Source organism: Halichoerus grypus, chromosome X (assembly GCF_964656455.1).
Source record: "Halichoerus grypus chromosome X, mHalGry1.hap1.1, whole genome shotgun sequence".
In the NCBI taxonomy this organism is placed as follows: Eukaryota; Metazoa; Chordata; class Mammalia; order Carnivora; family Phocidae; genus Halichoerus; species Halichoerus grypus.
The window spans coordinates 45,011,601-45,020,786 of record NC_135727.1 but is presented as its reverse complement, the minus strand read 5'-3'; the positions used below and the strand labels follow the sequence as shown (position 1 = coordinate 45,020,786).

General features: G+C 40.9%; 1 pseudogene; it reads left to right on the top strand.

Annotated features, from left to right (window-relative positions):
- Positions 1 to 2,097: 2,097 nt before the first annotated feature.
- Positions 2,098 to 5,532, top strand: LOC144380415 (jupiter microtubule associated homolog 2 pseudogene; annotated as a pseudogene).
- Positions 5,533 to 9,186: the final 3,654 nt, after the last annotated feature.

Here is a 9,186-nt window from a genome sequence, read left to right as displayed (position 1 = left end):
CATTAAGGTGGGGAAAATCTTAGTAGTTTTTTTCAAATATTTCTTCTGTTCCTTTCTTCCTTCTCTTTTTGGAATCCTGTGACATGTATGTTACTCCTTTCGTAGTTGTCCCATTGTGCTTAGAGATTCTGTTCTGGTTTTGTCAGTCTTCCTTGTCCAACATAGTAGCCATTAGTTACCTGTGGCTGTGGAACACCTGAAATGTGGTGAGTGGGACTGAGGACATCAATTTTTAATTTATTCTAAATTTGATTAACTTACATTTAAACAGTCATGGTGGCCAGTGCCTACTGTACTGGACAGCAACAGCTCTGCTCAGTTTTCTGCCCCATGATTTTAATCACTACAGAGTATATCCTGGAGATCACTGCATAACATTATAGGGGAAAAAAAATTCTTCATTGCTTCTTAAGAGCTGCATGGTACTCTAGGATGTGACCACCTTATATTATTCAACCAGCTCCCTATTGGTGCACACCTGTCTTATTTCTTGTCCTTTAAGGTTATGATTTGTTCTCTCAGAAATGTTTTTTTTTTTTTTAAGATCTTTTTTATTTTATTTATTTGACAGAGAGAGACACAGCGAGAGGGAACACAAGCAGGAGGAGTGGGAGAGGGAGAAGCAGGCTTCCCGACGAGCAGGAGCCCGATGCCGGGCTCAATCCCAGGACCCTGAGATCATGACCTGAGCCAAAGGCAGACGCTTAACGACTGAGCCACCCAGGCGCCCCTCTCAGAAATGCTTTTATGCTTATGCCTTTTTATCTTTTTACATGGCATCTCTTGGATAGAGTCTTAGAAGTTCCTCATTCTAAGGGAAAATTCTTCTGTCCCAGAAAATAGAAAATTTGAAACAGAATGTGTCTGCAAATGTGGAAGCAAGAAGTAAATTTTAGTCTTATCTCATCATTCCTTTCATTCCACGTACTTTCTAGTTTGACATGGGTAAAGCAATTTCTTTTTTTTTTTAAGATTTTTTTAATTGATTTATTTGAGAGAGAGAATGAGAGAGAGAGAAAGAGAGCACATGAGAGGGGGGAGGGTCAGAGGGAGAAGCAGACTCCCTGCCGAGCAGGGAGCCCGATGCGGGACTTGATCCCGGGACTCCAGGATCATGACCTGAGCCAAAGGCAGTTGCTTAACCAACTGAGCCACCCAGGCGCCCAAAGCAATTTCTTATTGAGCCTCAGAAAGAAACAGTACAAAAAAACCCACAAAGAATAAGATAGCAGATGAGAGTCATCAAACCTGTATCTCAGTTGTCAGACCTTTTAACTGACCACAAGACCTTAAGTGAATCCCTCCCCTTTGTTGGTATGTGGCCTGACACAAAACACTCACTTGAAAATGGTGGTTAGGGACATTCACTTTGGGGTTAGAAGGATCAGGATTTGACACTGGAAGTATTACTTGCTGGCTGCATGGTCAAGAGCAAGCAATTTATTTCCTATATGCCCTGTAATCTTTGGTGTCTTTTATTATTGTTTATTACTAGTATTAGTAACAATATTCCTACCATCTAACCAAAGCGTGGTTATAGGAGTGAGATATACTTTGCCAGGTAATACAGTGTTCAATAAACCTATAATTTTATAAATTTTGGATAGAGTGGTTGACATACAGATAAAAGGAAGTCTATAGAGAGCTCATGAGCAGACCCAAACATGTAACATTATTACATATAGTACAGGTATGGCATTTCCAATCAGATGCATTGATCAAGAATTGTGGTTGGGTCAGCTGGTAAAGGGTTTGTTAAAAAGCAAAGTCTGATCATATCTCATCCCTGTCATAGAATCAGAAAGATTCATCTGCTTGTTAGTACTTAAGATAAAAGAAAAACCAAAAATAACAAAAATTACAGGGTACTAATTTGTACATATGGTCTAATAATACTATATGAATCATATATGTAATTCATATAGTACATGTGTGTATATACATTAACATAAAACCGATACAGTGATATAACATAATGTGAATTTCAGTGATGATAGGGTTGCTAGTTATTTATATTTAACCTCCTCACTTGGCCCAATGTTAAACATTTGTTAAAATTAGTATGAATTGGATTTATGATAAAAAAGTGTATCCTCGATGTTCCAGGCCCCAGAGAGCGACGGCGGCCGGGCGGGCTCCAGGGCCATGAAGCCCCCGGGAGGAGAGGCCAGCAATCTTTTTGGAAGTCCAGAAGAAGCTGCTCCGTCAAGCAGGCCCAATAGGATGGCATCTAATATTTTTGGACCAACCGAAGAGCCTCAGAACATCCCTAAAAGGACCAATCCTCCAGGGGGGAAAGGAAGCGGTATCTGACGAATCCACGCCTGTGCAGACTCGACAGCGTCTGAACCCACCTGGCGGGAAGACCAGTGACATTTTTGGGTCCCCAGTTGCTGCCACTTCACCTTTGGCACACCCAAACAAACCCAAGGACCACGTGTTCTTGTGTGAGGGAGAAGACCCCAAATCAGCCCCTAAAGCCGCAACGAGCTCGTCGCCCGGAGAAGAGCCCGGTGAGAAGGGAGGCCCTGGAGAAGCGGGCCGCGCCCAGCAGCCGGTGCCCATGCCCACGGGGGACAGCCATGAGCCCAGGTTGGGCCCGAGGCCACGCTCTCATAACAAAGTCCTCAACCCGCCTGGAGGCAGGCAAATCCAGTATCTCCTTCTACTAAGAGGGGCTGCTGCTTCGCCTGTAGCCAGACAAGAACCCGGAGAGATAGGATTTCAAATACTATAGTTTCTTTTAGCCCAAAGGAGCCGGGTGCGGAGAGGGTCTGCTGTGTATCTGAAGCCGCTGCTCAGGCCCCCTGCCGTCGCAGAGCCGGGGGGACCTCACCTCCAGACTGCGGGAGACCTGTCTTGGTGGGGATAAAACGGGACTCACTGTAACTGCGCATGTGACGGGACTCAATGAGGGGTATGGGGGCAGGTGGTGCGAGGCCACGCTGAGGCCTGGTGGCGTGGGGCTGCCCACAGCCTCGCCACACCGGCGCTCTGCTGGCCCACCGGGGGTCTGGGGATCACGAACACAGTAGCAGAGTTTAAGTTTAAAGCCTTGGCAAGAAAATAAGAAACAACCTGTGTGTTGCTGTGGGATAGAGGAGCGAGGCACAGGCTGAAACACTACTGGTGGGGACTGGGGGTCTCTGGCTGGCCCCGCAGGTCCTCACCCCATTCACCATGGGACAGTTTCCATCCCTGGGACAGCCTCTGCGGGCCCCCAGTGCCTCCTTTCCAGTCAGCCCCAGTGTGGTGCTCTGCACGCTTCCTGAGCCACCTCGGTTGCTTGTCCTCGGCAGCTGTCAACAAAAACCAAAAAGTCATTCTCAGTCTCATGCTTTATGGAAAGATTTTGTGCCCTGATCCTCTGAGGTGCTCCATTTCTGCCATCTAAAAGCTTGACCAGATCTTACGTAGGAATCTCTGCCTTTCATTCCCAGGCTGGTTTTGCCGTGAATTGTTCCTTCTTTTCCTGAGTGGCCTCCTGTCTAGGCCTGTGCCCTCCTCCAGGGATGCAGACAGCTCCCTTGTCAAACCACAGTTCTTCCTGTGGGCAAGCCCCCCCTTCCCCCTCCCCCCCGGCTCCTGCAGCTGTAGAGCTGTCCACATGCATCCAGGTAATGGGGTGACTGAAATCCTTCATGCGTCTTTACTCCTGTTGACAGTGGGAAGAAGAGATGCTTCAGAACCTTGGGTTCTTCAGTTTGAATCTTTAATAATATCTAAAAAGCTTTTCTAAAATACCAGCTTTACATAAGTGACTGTTGACTCTGCCCTGTTTCTGACAACCTTTCTAGGAAAAAGTCAGTAGCTCAGGTACAACCAAGAGGAAGAAACTTTGCTTAGCTGCTCTTTATAAAGCTTTGCAGAACCTCTGGACCATACTCAGTTTCCAGAAGAAACCTGGAGACCTTGGCCCAGAAAATTAAGTAGTTTGACATCGAAGTCTCAACTAGCCGATTCCATGATGCTTGTCGGCACAGAGAACGGGCTGGCCAGAGCGCTGTTGCTTCGGTCCCGGCAGGCAGAGTCTCTCCCGGTTGGCCCTACAGGGCTCAGTCTCAGACCTTGCACCTCACTCATGTTGGACCAACAGTTAACAGAGGACAGGCTTCGGGTCGGGGTACATTTTGGTGTGAGAGCCTACAAAGCTAATGCTAGGTACTAAAAATACCTGCATCATGACTGAAATTTAGAAAAGCAACAATGCTGTGTTTCATCGTACCCACAGTGGCCTAGACACTTAAGTGCCTGCAGGAGCTATCTGCTGAGCTCCGCCTCTTACACCTGGCACACTGGGGGGACCTGCACGTGGCTTTGTCAACCAAAGACCGTTTGTTTTCCCCCTTTCAACTGCCCTGTTCACTCAGGAGGCAAGAAACTCTTTCCATGTGACTCTCTCAAGTACTTCCTGTCTCCACCCTTCAAATGGCCACTTATAGGAAAGTTGTTTGGAATTCAGAGCATTTTTTTCCCCATTAAAAAATGTCATAAACGGTAGTTAGGGTTTAAGCCCAAACACACTAACTTTTGTTTAATGCAATGTTCTCATGGTAGAAGTGAACTTCCATTTATGACTATGTTTTGTTGTGGTTTTTAGTATGCAAGAAAATGACCCGTGGATGCCAAATTGGATTGCCAGGAACCCTGACATTGTACTGCTGGGCCCTGTGGCTTCGCCCCTTCCCTCACTGTCCACCCAGTTCTGTCCATCAGCAGGGATATTGGGCGGAGATGGGGAGCAGAGGTGGGGATGCAGGCAAAGGAGAACTGTAGCAGGAGCCTCTGTGCAGTGCAGACAGATGCCCTGCCTTCCTTCTCTCCCCAGCCTTCCCTCCCTGGGGCTGTAAAAGTGGGTTTAGAGTGCCTGGTCGTCTTGTCACTGGGAAAAGCAGGAGAGGACTTTCTGCTCCTGTGAGCCGGACGGAGGTGGCCATTTATATTTGGAAAATGCTCTATACATCGGGGACTGCCTGTATTTGGAAATTCATTAACTCAGCATCCTGTTCTCAACCTCTAAGCTGCATTTTGAAATTATTAGTCTGTATTTTTATTAAGCCTTAAAACTTTTTTTATGTGCATTTGGTGTCAAATTTTTTCTAGAGCTGTATCAAAAACAAGAAGCCTGTACTCACATCAGAATGTAGTTTTGATAGGGGCATTTTGTTGTTTTTACAAGGCAGGATTGGGTATAACCGTTGAATTAAACTTAGCAATCATGTACTCGAAAAAAAAAAAGTGTATCCTCTAAAAACTCTGCTAGTTATGAAATATCTGATAAAAAACGTAGTGAAGTAAGTTGGTTAAGCATCTGCCTTCAGCTTAGGTCATAATCTCAGGGTCCTGGGATCTAGCCTTGTGTCGGGCTCCCTGCTCAGCGCGGAGTCTGCTTCTCCCTCTGCCCCTCCCCCTGCTCTCTCTTTTTTTCTCTCTCAAATAAATAAATAAAATCTTTAAAAACAAACAAACAAACAAAAAAACCCAGTGAACTAGGAAATTAACCCAGTTTATAAAAATATTTACATTTCCTTGTTTCTTCCCTGGAGATAGTCACTAACTGGATGAGATGATTATCATGCCCGCACATTACTTTGTCCTTTTACTCCAAATGAGAGTTTCCCTGAACAAAATATAGTATTGTTTTGTATGTTTACATTACACAAGCATACACACATACACACACGTAAACACAGTAGGTGTCCTCATCCTCCAACTTCTTAATTTAACATTGTGTATACGTACATACATTCATATAAACACATATAATATATAACATGTGTATATATATAATGTGTATGTGGGTACACTGTGCTTATAAATAATGTATATCTCTGTAGTATGTATACACAAACAGAAACACAGACACACAAATGTACATACACATACACAGAAAAACCTGATCTTTACTGTCAAAAAAGCTTTGTGAGGAGTTCAAAGGGAACCCTCCCTCCAGATCCTAGCACAGTATTTGGTGCATCACTCACAATGCCAAGTTTTGCTTCTTTTACGTCCTGACTACTCTGAGCTTTAACAGGAATACTATTTCTTAACCCGTTTATTTACCGTTATGTATTCTTCCCTTCTCTTTCTCATAGTTTAAATTATGATCCTTTATCATGCTTTTTTTTTTTTTTAAAGATTTTATTTATTTATTTGACAGAGAGAGACACAGCGAGAGAGGGAACACAAGCAGGGGGAGTGGGAAAGGGAGAAGCAGGCTTCCCGCTGAGCAGGGAGCCCAATGCAGGGCTCGATCCCAGGACCCTGAGATCATGACCTGAGCCGAAGGCAGATGCTTAACAACTGAGCCACCCAGGCGCCCCTATCATGCTTTTTCAATTGAACAGTTAATTCATTTATTTTCATTTTTATTTATGTAGGTTTTGTTTCATTTTCTCTATTTTATTGGGATATAATTGAAAGATAACGTGTTAAGTTTAAGGAGTACAACATAATGACTATATATATATATATATATTGCAAAATGATTACTAGAATAAGTTTAGTTAATATCCATCACCTCACACAATTACAATTTTTGTTTTTGTGATGACTTTTAAGATACGCTCTCTTAACAACTTTCAAATATACACTACAGCATTGTTAACTATAGTCAAAATGCTGTGCAATACATCTCCCAAATTATAACTAGAAACTTGTAACTTTTGAACACATCTACTCATTTCTTTTTTTATTGAGGTATAATTGACATATAACATTATGTTGTTTTTGGGTGTACACCACAATAATTCTATATTTGTATATTTTGCAAAATGATCACCACAATAAGCCTAGTTAGCATCAGTCATGATACGTAGGTACAAAGAATTTTTTTCTGATGTGAGCTTTTAAGATCCACTCTCTTAGTAGCTTTCCAATATACAATACAGTGTTACTAACTATAATCACCAGGCTGAATATTACATCCCAATGACTTATTTGTTTTGTAAATGGACATTTGCAGCTTTTGACCCTCCTTCAGCCATTCTGCCCACTCTTCACCCTTCATATAGGTATCTAATGCTTCAAAATATCTTCTGACAGTTGCTTTACCCAGATTCTGATATGTTGTATTTTCATTATCATTATCCTCATCAAATTAGGCAATTTTAATCTCTATTGCCATTTAGACCCAAGATTTGTTCAACAGTCTCTGATAGAATAAATTTTCATGAATGTTCAATGTTCTGAAAAGTGTCTTGTCTAATAAGGTTCACAATTCAGAATCTCTATCTGTAAGATCTGTTCTTGGGATTATGTTGTTCAGTTCTTCTCTATAATGACTAAATATTTCTCCACTTGACCATTTTGGATTAAGGGAAGTGTGTTAGAATCATCTTTATTAGTGTGTTTCTTCCTGTTTCTCCTTGTATCTAATGTAGTTTTTGCTCTATGAATACTTTTGCTGTGTGATTGGGTGTATAAGTATTATCTCACATCTTCCTTATGAATTTTAGCCTTCAGCATAAGAAACTGTGCTTTTTCTGCTTGACTCATACGTGAAACATAAGGAATAGCATGGAGGACCATAGGGGAAGGGAAGGAAAACTGAAGGGGAAGAAATCAGAGAGGGAGACAAACCATGAAAGACTCTGGATGGACTCCGGGAAACAAACTGAGGGTTACAGAAGGGAGGAGGGTGGGAGGATGGGGTATCTGGGCGATGGGTATTGAGGAGGGCACATGTTGTGATGAGCACTGGGTGTTATATGCAACTAGTGAATCATTGAACACTACATCAAAAACTAATGATGTACTATATGTTGGCTAACTGAACATTAAAAAAAAGAAATTGTGCTTTTTTGGTCTTTTTAAATTCATTTTGTTCTCAATTTTACTCACTAATATCAAGGTTATATATAACCCTCTTCTTCTTGTTGTTGGCAATTGCCTGATATATATTTCCTTATTTAAAAAATTCTAACCTAACTGAACTATTTTGTGTTATGTATATGTCTGAAAAAGTATAGCTTTGGATTTTCTTTTAATGGGCAATTTGGAAATATTTTTTTTTCTTTTACTAGGTAATTCAGACGTATTTACATTAACTTATATAATCAATGTATTCTGTCACTATGGATAAATTTTCTTTCCTATAATTTTATGTGAATGGAATTATATGTGTATTCTTCTATGTCAGTCTTCTTTCCCTCAACCTAATTATATCTAGATTTATCACTTTGTTGCATATATGAATATTTTCTTCTTTTTTATTGTTGACTAATATTACATTATGTGGGTACACCACTATTTGGTCTTTCATTCACCTGGTAATGGATATTTGGGTTGTTTCTAATTTGGGGTTGTTATAAATACAGCTGTATGAACGTTTAGATATAAGTTTTTGCTTGAACATATGCTTTCTTTCTCTAATACTTAGGTGTATTTACCTAGAACCATTATAAAATTAAACTTGTTAGAAACTGAGAAACTGTTTTCCTCAGCGGTCACATCATTCTTCATTGTCATTAACAGTGTAGGAGAGTTCCATCTTCTACACCCTGCCATAACTTGATACAGTTTTTTTTTTATTTTAGGCATTCTTAGAGGGGCGTAGTGTTATTACATTTCCTTAATGACTAATGATGTTCAGCATCTCTTCATGTGTTTATTTCATGTTTCCATATCTTCTTTAGTGAAGTATCTTCTCAATTGCTCACTTATTTATTAGAGGGTCTGTTTTCTTCTTATTGACCTTTGTGAGATTTTTTTTTTATTCTGGATACAAGTCCTTTATCAGATACATAATTTACAAATATATTCTCCAAGTCAGTGGTTTGTGTTTTAATTCTCTCAACAGTGTCCTTGGAAGAACTTTTTTTTTTTTAATTTTTAGGAAATCTGGTTTTTCAATTTGTTTATTTACAGTTTGATTTTGACAAATCATACTACATGTATGATGTCATATCTACAAAATATTCAGTTAAACTGAGGTCACAAGTTTTTTTCCTGGGTTTTCCTCTAAAAGTTTTATACTTTTAGGCTTATATTAGGTCTGTAATTCATACTGACTTGATTTTTTTATATGGTGCAATACCTGGATCATAGTTTGTATTTGTGCATATGGAGATCCACTTGTCCCTGCACTGTTTTGTTGAAAAGACTATCATTTATGCACTGAATTGCTTTTGTACCTTTGTCAAAATCCAGTTTTCCATATATGTGTGGGTCTGTTTCTGGACTCTT